The sequence below is a fragment of the Monodon monoceros genome, unplaced genomic scaffold (assembly GCF_005190385.1).
Source record: "Monodon monoceros isolate NGI ecotype Baffin Bay Population unplaced genomic scaffold, NGI_Narwhal_1 Super_Scaffold_21, whole genome shotgun sequence".
Classification (NCBI taxonomy): Eukaryota; Metazoa; Chordata; class Mammalia; order Artiodactyla; family Monodontidae; genus Monodon; species Monodon monoceros.
Genome location: NW_021703778.1, coordinates 132,445,533 through 132,463,081, shown reverse-complemented (window position 1 = coordinate 132,463,081; position 17,549 = coordinate 132,445,533).

Below are 17,549 nucleotides of genomic sequence, written 5' to 3'. Positions count from 1 at the left end.
CATGGAGAGATATTTTTCATAGCCAAAGGGCTCATATTTGCAATGTTTATTACTAAAAAGACAGACTTCTATTTGCAGCTACCAAACACTGTTCAGCTCCTAAGAGACAGTCTTCCCTCAGTAGTGAACAGAGCTCACGCACATCAGAACTTAGCAGATGCTATAGTGAAGGTCAGTACTCAGGAAGCCTGGATAAGCTGGGTTTCCCAGGCTAGAGTTTTCTGAGCAATTAAAACTGCATTATTGAATGTAGCTTTCACTTGAGGTACCCGTTCTGGCCATCCCTCATATGATAGTCTACATTTAAATCAGACCACCCAAATGGAATAGAAATGTGACCAACAGTTATTGGCATAGTTGAAAATATAAAGCCAGAATTGAATGGCCCAAGAGATATTGGCTGTTTATACTGTCTGCTTCCTCATGTGCATAAAAAGAAGTACCAAAGAAAGGAACAGAAGGCCAGATAGAACAGCTGGAAAACTGTATGACAAATCTACAGTCCATTCACCTTCTAATTTCATTCCAGCTCTTTGCACCAACCAATTCCAGTTCTATTGCACTACACAGGCTTACGGAAGACAGTCATTATCTTGCTTTGTAACACTAACTCACATTGGGGTGAAATAGGCAGTGAGATTGCAGGAGGTTACAACAGTTGAACAAAGGGAAGCCAGTCCAATATATTTTTTTCTTATCTGAACGGGCATTTTAATGTCACTGAGAACAAAAGAGTTATCTTCCTCTTTCCTTTTCTTACCTCTGACCATCAAGGAAGCCTTAGAAATGCTATTGTAATTATGGCTTACATTTCATCATTTCTTGACACTCTGGAGTATATAGAAAATGAAAAGATAATGTTTTACCTTGAAAGACTGAAATGGAAAAAGCTTCTGTTTATGGGATCTCTCTGGAATGTAGTCATTTGTGTGACTGCAATCACAGAATCAGCTAAAATAGCATACGAATTCTCCAATGTCTTCTTTCTGTCAAAAGGAACATTTCCATAAAACTACCTTTATAGACTGGAATGGCTGTCTGCTTTCCAAAAAGAGCTCTAAATAGCTATTAAGCAACCAGTAACTTTACCTAAATGTAGAGCAATTAGAACCATTTTCAAATTTTTGAAAGATTATTCTAACCTCCCCCCTTCCTTTACCAAGATTAGATGGAATCAAGAAAATAAGTGGCTTGGAGATGAATGAGACTGAAGCATTTGGTGGAAGTTTCCTTTGATACATAAAGAAGTCAGCTTTATGTCTGAAAGTGAAATGCATCTTTACCTTCAGAGCAATTTTTGACTTTTTAATTATTATGATTAAATGGGGGGAATGGGATGCCATAATCACAGAATACCTCCCTATTTAAAACAAAAACAAAAACAAAAAAAACCTCTCAGGTGCAGAGTTGAACTAACCCTATTTGTCTATGCAGGGCACATCATTATGCATCCATGCAAGGCTCATCATTTTTTAATTATTTTTCTCTACTTAATTCCTTATTCCCACTCCCATTCTCTACACTATAGCCCCCTTCTCCAAAGTGCTTGATATGTGTCCCTATGTATGAATAGATACTTATAAATCTACACTGTGTGTGTGTGCTAACTCACATAATGGCACTGTTGTATAGATACTGTTTTGTCTTTTACTTTGGGGACAACACTATGCTTTTAAGATCTACTCCTCTGGCTCAATGAGCATCAAATGCATTGTTTCTGACTATTGCACAGTCCAGGGTGTGCATTTGTCACTTTTTCTTTATCATTCCCTAGTATGGACACTTAAGTGACCTATAACTCCCCAACCCAATAAGCAACACTGTAATGAATACCCTTGTACTGTCCTTCATGGATCTGTAAGAGTGTTCCCCTAGGATATGGATCCAGGAGTAGGATTTCATGGTCACATATGCGTACCTAATTTTACTGAGTACTCCAGGACCTACTCTAGTTCTCTAGGACAGCCAGGCCAGTTTACTCTTCCACCAGCAGAGCATGGGACTTTTTGTCTCTCTATATTCACATTAATATTTGATGGTATCTTTATACCCATTAAATTATCAAAATTAGAAAGATAGTATCTTACTGTTTTAACAATAAATAGTAAAAAGTAGTATCTTATTGTTTTAACGATGTTGAGATATTGGCATAGCCTTTTGGGGCAGCTTGAGTACGTTTTGTTTGTATGAGGGTAGTTATATTAGGTAGGAGCCTGTGGTTGCTTCAAAATTTGAGAATGGGGAAGAGCATGTACAGATGCTGAGCTGAGGGGTACTGGAGGTAGACGTAGATGCTCAGCTTAGTCTGTTTTGTCAGCCCTCCCGATGATTCTGTGAACTATACCTACCATTTAATAAAACCCCCTCTGCTCAAAATAGAGAGGGTGCTGTTGCCCACAATGAAGGAGGCTAGTCTATGCAGTAATTGGTACCATCAGTGGTTGCCAACCCTCAAGGAATAAAATGGGAAATTAGGATTGGCTATTCACATAGATTAAGTTTGAAAACAGTGAGAATCTGGTTCCCATTATAAGACAGGTCACTGCAGGATTTTACCTGCAGACTTTTAGTTTTCCATATACATTTTGGAATAGATTTTATGAGAGCCTCAAAAATACTCTAGGATTTTTATTAAAATCATATTGAGTTTATTGAATGATTTTGGGATAATTGATATTACAATATTGTGCCTCGGTGAACACGGAATGGCTCTCTAGTATGTCCTTATTTTATGTACTATGATAATATTTTAAAAATTTCTCCATAAAAATTTTGTAAGTTCTTGTTTGATTATTTGCACTTCTGGGGGATATTCATTTCTCCTCTAGTTCAGTAACAATCCTGCCTTGATATCCAGGAAATTATGAACTATACTGTAATGTTAGCCATTATAACCACATTATACGACCACTATAAAATACAAAGGGAGTGGTAGAAGAAAAATAATAAAATTGTTTATTATGTATAAACATATACTTTTCCGGCTTTTAAATGCTCTTGTGGATGATGCCTGGATTTCTAATGTATTTTCTAGTTGGTTGTTCTGGTATAAAGAAACAGTATGGGTGAAGGAAACTTGCTACAGTCTCTTATTAGTTCTCAGTTTCTCAGTTGATTCAGCTTTAAAAAAAAAAAATGTAGATTATCTTTTTTTTTTTTTTTTTGCGGTACACGGGCCTCTCACTGTTGTGACCTCTCCCGTTGCGGAGCACAGGTTCCGGACGCGCAGGCTCAGCGGCCACAGCTCACGGGCCCAGCCGCTCCGCGGCCTGTGGGACCTTCCCGGACTGGGGCACAAACCCGTGTCCCCTGCATCGGCAGGCGGACTCTCAACCACTGCGCCACCAGGGAAGCCCTATCTTATCATTTTCAAATGATGACTGTCAGTTTCTCCCCTTTCAATCTTTAACCTATTACTTACTTCATTGCCATATTTTGCTAATCAGGACTCCAACACTATGTTGAGCATAATCAGTTAAAGTCTATTCTTGCCCCAGTCTTGAAGGGGATGCATAAAAGGAGAAAGTTGAAAGACTTAGCAGTCTGGCTTCCCAATTTGCCACCAGTCCCCTCCCTGCCACCTGCCCATCCCTGTACTCCACAATTCTCCTTTTCTGAGAGCTGTTTCCCTCAGTTGCAACTGATAGTTCTTGGGGTGTGCAGTGGGAGAGAGGTTGGGGAGGTGGAAAAACACAGGGCCTGCTCAATTGTCTGTATTTATCTTATTCTTCCCTATCTTCCCTGGGCTCAAAGATTATGGTTGTGTTACTCACACTAACCTGGGCTTCTCTTTTCCTGCCTCAAGTTGCAACAGAGGACGCAAGACCCACTCAGGGCTTTCCTTTACACCCATGCTACCTTCCATCTGTGGCTCCTTGCCCCTTGCCTTCCTAGGCTGTCATTTCAGGGGGAACCTGGAACCCAGCGAACTTCTGTCTCTCCAGAGATTTCTCAGGCTTTTCAGTATTAAAAAAAATCCATCATTTTCTCCCTCACTCTGTGGCATCTTTAGGATTGGATTTAGCGTAGAGATCCAGAAATTCTTTCAAGTAACATCTTACATTTTTCTATCTGGGACTGTTGTCTACAAATGAAAACAACAGAGATGAAACTGATTGACAATGTAATTAGGATGTACTCCCACGGCCTCCTATGGCCTCCTGTATGACCAACTGTGAAGCATTATCTATGAAATACTGTGGAAGCTGGCCAAAGACTAGAAAGGAAGCTGAGCGCTAGCCCATAACTCTGCATACCTCTGAGCTAAAAATAGATTTCTCCAAAAGCTGGTGTCATAATCCTGAAAGGCATATCCCAATCCTTCTTAGAGGGAGAATAACAGGGGAGCTGGTTGCAGCTGAAAAAGGAAGAGGTACTCATAGTCTATTCCCACATGACTAAAATCTAACTTTTAGTCTATGGAGCTAGCGGTTGTGAAATTGGGTAAAAGAAGAGAAGGTGGCAACGGACAGATCATAGCGCAGAAAAACGGTGGCCAGACATCTTTGCTTTTGAACACCAAAAGCTGAGAGAGACATACTCCCAAGGCAAAGAAAACAAATCGATGAGATGGCACTTAAACCTCAAGCAAAGCTCTGGCCTGCCCATCTCATGCCTCTTGCTTCATCTTCACATTACTCTCTAATAGGAAATTAGTACTTCTCAAAGATAAGCAATGATCTGTAAAGTGCTGACACTGGACTTGTGCACAGATGTTAGATATAAGTGGACAGGAGGAGGGGAACATAAACAAAAGACAGATTAAAAAACTAACCTCACAAACAGGAACTTTTAAAAATGAAGGCATAATTGAGGGAATAGTTCATTATCTCAAAGCAGTTACAAATAATGGGCCATTCCTCACAGACTTTTGCCTTTGGAGTCCCTCATTTTATGGAACTCCAGGTCATCTTTCTCTTGCTGGATCCACATTTGCTCCAGGGGGAATACCCTCCTTGCCCAGCTCTTGGTGGGAGCCTGGTTACCTCCCATTCTCAGGCTTTCTGTCCCTTCCTGGGCGTGAACCAGCCACTGGTCCAGTGTGTTTGCCAGCTGCAGGGCACATATCAGACCCTTGAAAAGTCCAAATGATGTTGACCTCCCACCTCTCCCATCAAATTCTCTTTTGGAAGTAGAAGAGTTACCAAATAAATATTTTGTATGAAAAGAAAAGGTTACATGTAAAATTTGACTTTATGTAAGCAATATATAACCACAATTGTTATGAATTTAAAAACCAGAAGGATTCTTATTTATCTATAGGCAAATAGATTTTTTCCATAGCATTTACCTTTCTTTTTTAAAATTGTGGTAAAATATACATACCATAAATTTTACCATTTTAACCATTTTTAACTGTATAGTTCAGTGGCATTAGGTACATTCCCATTGTTGTGCTACCATCAGCACTGACCATCTCCAGAACTTTTTCTTCTTTCCAAACTTCTATCCATTAAACAATAACTCTCAATGTCCCTTTCCCTCCAACCCCTGAAAACCATTATTCTATTTTCTATCTTAATGAACTTGAGTACTTTAAGCACCTCATATAATCAGCCTTTAACATTCTTTTAGCATTCATTTAGCATTCTTAAAATCAAATAAATCACATTTTATAGGGGTCTTATACTTGCCTCTACTTTGCACATTCTTATTTTCCAAGCTGATTCAAGCAAGATTCATTTTAAGCCATAATTTGTTTGGATGTAACCATGTTACATTGTTTTTGTTTTTTGTTTTTCCTGGGATGAATAAGGAATATCTCTAAACTTTAATGCTAGTATAAAAACATATTCTATATAGAGAAATAACACTGAAGGAGAAAGTGAGAAAACAGAGTTACACACAGAGAAAAGGATCCCAGAAAAGATCCAGTTGACAGAATTCAGTGACTCAGTGGGTTGTGTAAGTTTAATTCAATCAATAAGTGTACCAGTTGGTTTGAAATCATAGGGCTGAGCATACATGTCCTGGACTGAAATAGAAGGCAAGGTGTTTGGCTTTGGTTCACCACATAAGCACATTCATTATTCAGAAAAAGAAAATATGGTCAGACATTTGTTCTGATTCTTGGTTTGGAAACTTTCAAATGCTGAAATTGTTAAGAGCCAGTAAGATAATATTCCTGAAATTTAAAATTGATTCACTGACTCTTTATAACAGATAATGACTTCATATTTATTATTCCAGGGTTGCATTTTGTAATTGAACTTTGCTTAGATAAAATTCTGAAAGACATCATTCACTGATCATCAGTCCTTTAATGAATCTCTACCATGCTTCAGGTGCTGCTGGGCACTGGGGAATAAAAGATACTACATTCAAATTGTTCATGAGGGAATAGATGACAGATAGGTAGATAGGTAAGTAACTAGTTAGATAGCTAGCTAGTGATAAGGGGGAGGAAAAGAGGGAGAGCCATAGGAAGAAAGACAAAGAGAGAATGAAAAAATAATGTGGCAAACTAAGAAATTTAGGTAAAGGGTAAATAGGAGTCCTTTGTACTTTTCTTACAACTTTTATATAAGCACAAAGTAATTTTTTAAAGGTGTCGCAAAAAGAATAAGAAAATAGAATATATGTGACCCTAACTGTTCATTTAGAAAGTTATGTTATAAAAGGGTCTTCCAGTCTTATTTTTTAAAGGCATGATTCCTCATCATGTTAATGGGTATTCTGAGAAAAATCGTGTTCCATGGTAGTCAGTTTGCAAAATATGTACTATTCACCTCTCCTAGATAGTCTAGTGTATATTTTAGCATATTCAAGGATCAGAGAAGTCCCCTAGGAAAGAAAGCCAACTACTTTATTCTGTTTAACACAGGATATCCCAATGTGTTTGACCATAGAATTCTTTTTTTCTTTTTTTTTTAGAGTAACACATTAAAATAGAGAATTCAGAAATACCATTGTAGGATAAGGAACATTATCTCAGTTTGGATGCATTCAAATTCACGTGCAAGGAAGCTACTTGTAATGCTATATGTGTTGCTGGGTTTATGCAGATACAGTTCCAGTTGGTTCTCAGATACCTTTGTGCACAGGTATAGACATGTGGTGCCCCTTTAATTAGAAGCCCTTACCCTTAATGTGGTATTTATTGAATCTCATGCTGAGATAAATAGTTTCTGTTTACACAATTTCCCAGGACTAACTGTCAAGTTTTTAGAACAGCCTTTCACTAAGCTTTAATTAGTACAATTAAATGAGCCACTAAGATAAAACAAATCATCAATTCAGCCACCTATAGTGAATCAGTTGATCTTGGTGTACATGACGTAAATGTAAGATCATTGGCTTCTTGCCTGAGATTGCTAAAGGCAAGATTACCAAATAATTTCTTGTTCCCTTTGAGTCCTTCCTCAAAATTCCTCAAGAGTAGAGGATGACTTTGGAAATGTAACATCAGGTTTTTCTCTTCACCAGTAATGAAACCCTGGTTACACATACTCTCACTCTGTTTCTTTAGTAGAAAAAGGTTGCATTTAATACTTTGAAAAGTTCTAAGAAGCAGTTAAAAATAATTTTTCTTTCATTGAAAAAAATTTCAGTAAAAATCTTGAGTAAGATGTCTTATTTCTTAAGTGACAAAAAGACTTCATGGAAGTGAAATTAGAGAATGCTAATTTTTTAAAGTGCCTAAATTAAATGTGCGTTCAGGTGTTATTGATTAACTCCAGCATTCTGCTTCCTTCTGTATGTACATTTAGGACAAATGGCCAACACTGTAACAAAATTGGAAAATACTAATTCAGTTTTATAAGGAATATAATGAATTGTCTCCACAATACTATGTAATTGCTAGTAATTGTAAAAATATTTCCTAACTAAAGTAGGTTTTCTTCATAATTATACTTGTAATTTCAAAGAACAGAATAGTGATTCTTAATGAGCAGGTATCATCTAATAATGCACCAATTCTTAATTAATTGACTACACTGCTTAAAAAGTAAGTGCATTAATGTAAAACATTAAATAGATAAAAGTAAGAGAGAGATGATGCCAAATAGACAAAGCTTCAAAATGTCAAACTGTCATTTTTCATGTCATTCCTAACGGGCATATTTCTTCATTGTTCTTTATGCCGATGCTCAGCACACTATGTAGATTGTCATTTAACCATGTTAATTAATTATCCTGATTTCTTTGACTAACCTTGTGCCTTAGATTATATGAAGTAATAAAAAGTAAGAAAAGAAAGACAGAAGGACTAAGTGAAGATAGACAAAGAAGAACCCAACATCCCCGGCTGACCCAAGAGACAGTTTTTGTATTAAAATATAAAATGACATAATTTTTATTTCTGATGATAGGTTGTTATGTGGAAAATGCTTAGTACTTTTTCTTGGTTAGACCAAAGGTAGAGAAAATAAGTTTAAATTATTTACAAAAGAACTACAGGTTAGAGTTTAGTTCAATTCATTAAAACATTTCCTAATCAACTATCATTCATTCATTCACTCGTTCATTTAATCCTGGAATTTGTAAACTACAGCCCCTGGCCAGCCACCAGGTTTTATAAATAAACTTTTACTGGAACGAAGCCTATGCCTCTTCCTTATATTTTCTCCGGCTGCTTTCACACTAAAATAGCAGAGTTGAGTAGTTATAACAGAGACTTTATGGTCCACAAAGCCTAAAATATTTACTACCTGGCTGTTGACAGAAAAAGTTTTCTGACTCCTGATTTAATCAGGCATTTAGTCATTTGTTATCATTTAATAAGTGTTTTGCAGAATCTTAGTCATTGGTCTCAGCGGTAAGAATAAATCAAAGAACATTCAGTGGTAGTCCGTGCACCCATGAAGTTTATAGTCTAGTGGAGGAAACGATTAAACAGCAATGACATCAATAGTGTGATCCAGTCTAGAAAAGGGAAAGTAAAGCACTATGGGAACAAAGATCAAAGGCACCAAAACCTAGAATGGAGAGGGATAAAGGAAGGATGTTCCTAGAAGGAAATGATGTCTAAACTTAAATCTGAAGGATGAATAGGAGTCAGTCAGAAAAATAAGAGCTGGGCTGGGAGGAGAAGGAAAGAGTCCGGGGTGGCTTGTGAGTGTTAGAAGGAGAAAGTCACATGCTGCGTGTAGGCATAAAAGAAAGTGTGGCATGGGTGAGATCCAGTCTGGTCAGACCAAAGACTTCTAGGGAAAAGAGGTAAAAAGAAAGCTAGAAAAGCAAGAAGGACGCAGATTATGCTGAGTCTTATAAGGAGTTCATTCTAAGGAAAATGGAAAGCCATGGAAGGCTTTAAATTATGGGAAAGATACGACCATATTAGTGTCTTAGAATGATCACTTAGATTTCATCACGGAGCTTGGAGGGAGCTATTGTAGAGATAGAATCCCTGGCTGTGGCCAAGTGAGGAGACTGGCAAATCCTTTCCCTGAAAAGCAACTATAAATCTGGACAAAATAGTCTGAAAAAAAAGAAAAATCATTTTTCAACCGTCTGGAAATGAACAAGAGCAGGTAACAATCTGAAAAGCATTTTTACTTAAAAATCTTAACCTCCCAGGTTAAATACTGGGAATCTGTAGTGCTCTGGCCCCGGGCTGCTCTCCCTTCCGCCCCACCCCCCAACCCAGTTGACAAGGAGATTTTCCAGGGCAGGGCAGGTCTTAAGGACCAGGAGCTTCTCTCTGACTGGCAAAGGGGCTCCCTCAATTTGGTGTGGTGGAAAAAGCCCGCACCCAGCAGTGTGGTCGGTGGAAGTGATAATCACAATGGTGGTTTGAGTAGGGAAGACCCACAGCTCTAGTAGCCTGAGGTTGCAGTCATCGTTGGAGACGGCATACTTCTCGCTAGACTGTGTGAATGTGCAGCAGGCACTGAGAAACCCCAAACTAGTGACAGATACCTGGCCAGCCCCGGAGCAGAACACATGGGCAGAGGAGACACAAAAGGGTCCAGCAGAAAGTAAAAGACTGGTCATACTTGAAAATGGCATGAACTTTGAATGCCACCCCCCTGACCCACATACCTATCTATCAGCAGAGAACAGAAGCCTTGCTGGTTTGAAGTGGTTGAGCACAACCTCTGTCCAACCTAGATCTGACTGAAGCAATGCAAACACAGGGCTGACGTCAAGGAACAAACACAAGACTATTTTAAAAAACAAATATGTATATGTATGGCTGATTCACTTTGTTATAAAGCAGAAACTAACACACCATTGTAAAGCAATTACACTCCAATAAAGATGTAAAAAAAAAAAAAAAAGACCATAAGCAGAGACATCAGCAATCACAAACCACAGAGGAGATGGATTTCACAGACCTAGCCAGGTAGATTCCTAACAGAGAAATAAATTAACAAAACTGCAACAATAACAATGTTCAGGGGGAAGAAAAATCAGAATCAGAACTGCTTTAATATATTACCTATCATGGGGCTTCCCTGGTGGCGCAGTGGTTGAGAGTCCGCCTGCCGATGCAGGGGACTCAGGTTCGTGCCCCGGTCCGGGAAGATCCCACATGTCGCAGAGCGGCTGGGCCCGTGAGCCATGGCCGCTGAGCCTGCGCGTCTGGAGCCTGTGCTCCGCAACGAGAGAAGCCACAACAGTGAGAGGTCCGCGTACAGAAAAAAAAAAAAAAAAAATATATATATATATATATAAAACCTATCATGGCCAGGTTTCAACAAAAGCTACTAGACACAAGAAGAAACAGGAAAATGTGACCAATACTCAGGAAACAAAGTAGTCAATAAAAATTTGTCACACGTCACTGAGGTACGAGTTTTGGCAGTTCACAAGGTCCGAGAAGCAGACCAACTCGAGATCAGACATGCCAAGAGATTCACTGGGAGAAATGCTTGAGAAGGACGAAGGGAGAAGGGAGCCTTCAGATCACAGTGCAGATCTGCAACCTATGAAATGAGGGAGGAAAAGGAGGGACTGGGTAGGAAGATGCTTAACTGCAGTGCAGTTCTGAGAACGTCTCGGCTATACCAAAAAGTCTCTGAGTAAAGAGTGCCTAACAGAGGAGGCCAGCATTGGGCCAGCTCAACTCTGGTACCCACACTACATACACTTAGTTATTGGCTGGAAACAAGCCGAGCGAGGTGTGGCCTCAGTGTGAATAGAGAGATCTGAAGATGCAGCAGCTCAAACATAAAATCTTCCATCTTCCCATAATACATCCACTCCTGCACACTCGCCTCCATCAGCCCCTTCATGCTGTTTTGTTGTCCTCTTTGGCTTGCCAGAATAACTCAGGACTTTACACTTTACTTAGCGTCAGCCATCACTTTCTCTAGCCTTCTAAGACCCACCTGACAGTGAGTTTGCCTGATCTTCTGGGGCCTCACCGGAGTATTAAATGATGTGTCATAAGAGAGAGCCCCAACGTTAATGAATTCTTGCTTAACCATTCTTTTGTTCCAGCCCTCTTGATCAAGCACTCTCAAAATCCAATTCTGGGGGTAGTCCTCTCATTCTTCATGGTACATGCTAGCTACTTCTTAAAACTCTGACAGAGTGTAATTTCTTCCATTCCTTATCAGCCTCAGCACATCCCCAGCCAGGTCCTGTGGAGATTTAACCCTAGTTATCGCTCCAGCAGCCAGGAAAGGAAGTAGGAGCAGCTCCTGAGGGCAGCACCTGTTGCCCTGCAGGTGAAAGGTCTCTTCCTTGCTTGCAGCAAGGAGTGACAGCTCCCTCTCAAGGAAGGGTGGGCCACCTCTGCAAGCCCTGAGCATTCAGGGTCCCAGGTTTTTCCAACCGGGGCCCTGGCTTGAGCATTTAAACATCGTCAGAGCTCTTGCCTCTATCATAGACTATCTCTGCTGCTCAGCTGTTTTTACTCTTCCATGTCAGAAGATAAAGATCCCTTCTTAAGCTGTCAAAGAGGCCCTCTGGCTCTCACAATTAGCCTTTAATAGTTTGTTAACTGCTCTCAATTTCTCATTATCCCATCACAGGATGTCAATATAGCTTGTTAATAATAAGGCAACTCCACTCTTCCTAGGCATTAGTCCCCAGTATCTTTCACATGCCAGAATCACTGCACTATCGAGAGCATTTCTCAACACTGGGACATTTTCCAAGGTCACTGCTGGGGAAATCTTCAGTGGGCTCTCACCTTGTGCCAGAGACTTATCATGCCTTCCCCACTCCACTCATGAAACAGTTCTTTGTGTTGGCCAGACAGTGAGTGAGCCAGACCCAAGACCAATCTTACTGTCAGCTTTCTCAGTCCCCACCCTTGATACCACCTGTCTCCATTTAGGACCTCCAAGAAACAGACACTAAGGTGTATTAGACATTCGAGATTTCCTGGGGCAAGGATAAAGGTAAGGGAACAGGAGCAGGTATGGGGAACCTTCAGACTGCAATGCAGGTGCCGGTGTGACTCTTGCAAAAGGAGAGAGGAAAGGAAGGATTGGGTAGGAAGAGGCTCAGACCTCAGGGCAGTTCACAGAAAGTCTTGGCAACACTGATGGAGCCCCACTAGTGTGGGGATGCCCTGAGCCAGAGGTCAGGCGCAAGGGGTGGTGACCCTTGAGCACAGGTGAGAAAAGGTTACCATTAAAAGTGTCCCGCATCAGGAAGGCATGGCCCAGTTCAAGCACCCATACCATGTTCAGTGACTGGCTCAGTCAGTGGCTGGGAGCAGCCAGGGAAGCACGGCTTGGGTGTGATTGCCATGTGGCTCTAAGCTGTAAGTCAACCGTGGCCCATAACAGTTCCCGTTGAATGATGATGAGGGCAGTGCGCTTCCATCGCTGCTACCTGTGCCCTTCCCCTGGATTTCTGAGGACCCCTGGGCTAGAGTGTTTGTGTTCAAAGGTCTCCTTTTGTTTTGAATTCCTGCTCCTAGTTAAGTACTCTGTCTTTTTCAGTGATCTCACTACCACTTCTGGCTTCCTCAATGCCCTCCTGGCAACTATGCCCCAAATTTGAAGACCTCCATTCCACAAAGTAGCCCTATCACAGTGCTATGATAGGTATCTGACATATGAAAGATTTGGTGATAATGGTGAAAATTCCAAGAGAGAGAAAGGAAGAACTTAAATTTTAATTTTTGATGTCACCATGTTTAAAGTCCACTGGCCCTTCTCTGCCACAAGGAATTTTTTACTTTTTTTCCCATTCATTTCTTACCTTGGTCTCAATTCTCAAAATTCCCCTTCTCCTGGGTTGTCAGGAAGGAAAAAACATAATCACTATTCCTCTCTTTTGCATCCCTATATGTAGTGTGTGGCCAATCTCTCTTTTATCTCTACTGTCATCTAAGATGAGGTTCTGGAGTCTAATCGGGCATAACCAAAAATGGGTTAATTAAGGTGTTTATAGTAAATATTGTAGTCAATCCTGGATTTCTGGTACTTTCTCATATCTTAGTTTTGGCTACTTCTGACTGTATTTTTATTTGTTAACAAATTATTAAAAACTCAATCTCAGATTAAACAGAAGCTTATGATAAACCTAATGCAAAAATATAAGAAAACAAATAACGATAACCCACAGCCTTTTCTATGCAATTCCTTATCTCAAGTTTATTTTCCAATCTATTGATATTTTTATCTTTGAAAATGTTCAGTAATGTCAAATGTACATACAAAAAGACTACGTATCAATTTACGAACAGATGTAGGCATGTAGCCAACATGTATAAAAGGAAAATGGTTTAAAGAAGCTGATTCTTTGATGTGAAGTTTTCTTTTATAAGAATTTTTCTTTATCTCTCCCTTAATAAAAAAAAAAAGTAAGAGCCTAGTTCAAAGCACAATCAGTCTTTCATGGTAAGGACAATGGATGGAAGCAATCTGAAGCAAATGCCCTTTGATTAAACAGATGACTATTTGACTTCTTAATAAATAATCAACATCAAAATGAAAGTCTAGAAATTTTCAAGTTCACATGGTTATGGTTTATTTTAGCAGAACTGAAATGGTATATGCACTTTGAACTCTATAGCTTAAATATTTTAAAAAGACTCCTTGGAAATAATTTTAAAATAACCCAACTACATTCATTCACCAAAGCATGGAAAATTGAAAGCAAATTAAGATCCCGAGAATATATATTTGGCTTTCAGCATCACATTGTACCTGTACTTTTGATTCCAAAACTGCCCTGGCATGTGCTTATTTTGAGGTCACTCTTGATGGGGGAGGTATGTGCTGCAGTACACAGATAAGCAGGAGATGAAACATGGAAGAAAAATCTGTTCGTTTCAAAACTCAAAGAGAGTAACTGCCCCAGCACTGCATGCTTTTCCCTTTTCCAGTTTAAAATTTTCTCTATTCCAAATAATGCCACATACAATTGCCCCAGTTTTGAACCAGCTTATTCGGCACTTGCACGAGTAGATTGGTACACGTAATTTTTCTTTTCTTACCTACAAGTTCCAAAGAACAACTATCATTTTTCACAGGTGTTCCTTGCTGGGATGCCCCAGCAGCGGCAGCTCTGGTCCTGCAGCAGGAAGACTGGTTGCTCTTCTATTGACAATGCCTGCTGGCCCTTCCTCCCATCCTGGTTGTCCCTTTAAAAGTCAGAGTCGGGGCTTCCCTGGTGCGCAGTGGTTGGGGGTCCGCCTGCCGATGCAGGGGACACGGGTTCGCGCCCCGGTCCGGGAAGATCCCACGTGCCGCGGAGCGGCCGGGCCCGTGAGCCATGGCCGCTGAGCCTGCGCGTCCGGAGCCTGTGCTCCGCAACGGGAGAGGCCACAACAGTGAGAGGCCCGGGTACCGAAAAAAATATATATAATAATAAATAAATAAATAAAAGTCAGAGTTGTGTTTTCTTCCCCAGGGTCAGGACAAGTTGTCCTTCTCAGTGAGTTGGAGATCCTTTCTCCTTAAACACACACAAAGCACAAAAATACAAAACAACAGTTCTGCCACACCCAAGTTTAATTCTCATTAAGTAGTTCTCTAAATAGGCGTTAGCTGATTAAAAAAAAAAAAAGACTCCCTGTGCAGTATATCTGCTCACAATCGACTTGTCCTTTGCTTATGGCAAAGAAGAGAGATTTCTTAAGTGATGAAAATTATTGCAATGAACTATTCACATCCACCTGGAACCTCAGAATATGATCCTACGTGGAATAGGGACTTTGCAGATGTGACTAAGGTAAGGAGCTTGAGATGACATCATCCTGGAAGAGAGAGAGCCCTAAACTCAACGATGAGTTCCCTTATAAGAGACAGAAAAGAAGACACAGACACACAGAGAGAAAGCCATGTGAAGACAGGGCAGGAACGAGAATGATGTATCTATAAGCCAAGGCACACTAAAGATTGTCTGCAGCCACCAGAACCTGAAAAAAGGCATGGAACAGATTCTCCCTCAGAGCCTCTGGAGGGAACCAATCCTGCTGACACCTTGATCTCAGATTTCTGGCCTCCAGAACAGTAAGAGAATAAATTTCTGTTGATTTAAGCCAACAAGTTTATGGTAATTTGTTATGGCAGCCCTAGGGAACAGATACGGTACATAATTATTTATACACACACACACACAAACACACTATTAATATCTTGGAAAGTTTCCCTAAGGATCAGTGGTTCTCACTGAAGGCCGTACTGCCCATATGGAAATATACGATGGTGGTGGTTTGCGTTTCAGGTGATTGGAGGATGCTACAGGCATTGAGTGGGCAGCATTCATACTGGTCCCACACAGTGAAACACTGTTCAGCCTTTTGCACGACCTTTGAATATTCTCTCCAGTCATTTATGTAGGTGGAAAACTAATTCATAATTATTTGAGGCAAGAACCTAATGTTGGTGAACACAAAGTAGTTTTTGCATAGTTTCAATATACACGCATTTCCTGAAGTTTTCAGGAAATACAATTACTGTAAAGTGAGGGAAGTTTGCATTTTCTTTTGTTTGAATCATACTGATGCAGCTGTGTTGGTCTGCAGTTGTAGATTTTGCCTCAAAGCACTGACAGTATTATCTTACCTGCTAATTTCATTGTGCCTGAAGATTTACATAATTAAATAGATATTGTATTAATCATGCTTCTCCTGAATAATATGAAGAGAGTTATTATCAGGGATTGATTTGCATGATTATGGAAGCTGAAGAGTCCCAAGATCTGCAGGGTAAGTTGGCAGGCAGGAGACCAAGGAGAGCCAATGGTGCAGTTTCAATCTGAAGACCAGGAAGAGCTGATGTTTCAGTTCCAGTTTGAAGGCAGGAACAAAACCATGTCCTAGTTTAAAGGCAGCCAAGCAGGAAGAATTGCTTCTTACTCAGAAGGAGGTCAGGCTTTTTGATCTATTCAAGCCTTCAACTGATTGGATGAGGCCCACCCACATTAGAGAGCACAATTTTGTCACTCAGTCTACTGATTTATATGTTAATCTCATTAAAAAACACACTCACAGACACATCCACAGTAATGTTTGACCAAATACTTGGGCACCTTCTGGCCCAGTCAAAATGACTCATAACATCAATCATCATAGATATTAATATATAAGTTGTTTTTCTTCTATTTCTACCTCACATTTTAATTAAAACAGTATATTGGTTTCTAAAAATATAATTGTATAAGAAGGTTATATTATTTATGAATTTCATTTTCAATAGTAAAGAGGTCGTTAAAAAATATTCATTACAAAGAGGAGTCACTGGCTATTAGAGGACTGAGCAAAACTAACCTAGGTGTGCTGCATTCTGTCGTGATGGCTTAATAGTTCTCCATATATGGACACACAATAATACATTGAATTAATGAACACTTCGGTTGTTTTTTTTTTTACTATTACTAAAAATCTCATGGAGAACACCCTCATACATGTATCTTTGCACATTTTACAATATTTCTGTATAATAGATTCCTCAAGAAAGAATTCTTCGGAAGAGTATGCACATTTAAAATGTTGATAGACACTTTAGCAGTGGGTTTCAAGACAAGAACTCTTTCTTCAAGGGAAATTGTATTCTGTGGATGAAAACTGTTGCCTGCCATATCGGTAAACAAAGGATGTTGCAGCCATCAAGCCATCAGCCATTGTAGCCACCCCCAACCGTGCATCCTGAGGGGATTCAGGATGGAGAAAAGCAGGCTACTGGCCCTAGAGAGTTAAGGTGCATGTCAAAGGAATGATTTCAGTGAGCCCAGACTCTTGCATCCTCCTATACATAGAAAAGCTCTCTAGAATCATTTACTTGAGATGTCTGGTTTTCTTTCATTAACAGTAATCTTTTGATGGTCCCACTACCTGGTTTTTGTTGTGAAACTCCTATATGTACCAGCTCCTCCCTTACCTCTTCAGGGCAGTCCCTCAGAGCTGTCTGACAGGCTGTCTTCTGGGCTTAAGTCCTCAGTCTTGCCTGCCAGATAAAACATAATTCTCAACTTTTAGGTTCTGCATTTTTTTTTCAGTCGACAATACCAAAGACTATATAAAACAGGTGTAAGTAGAGCTGCTTTTGAAAAAGGGTAGAGATCCAGAAGCCCTGCCCATTCCTTTCTTGGCTAAGGCAATCCCTGGGCATCTCCACAGAGCTCCTCAGGCTTCAGGAGCATAGCTTGAAAACACTGGCCTGAGATGCAATTTATCCCTTTCTTGGTGGCTCAGG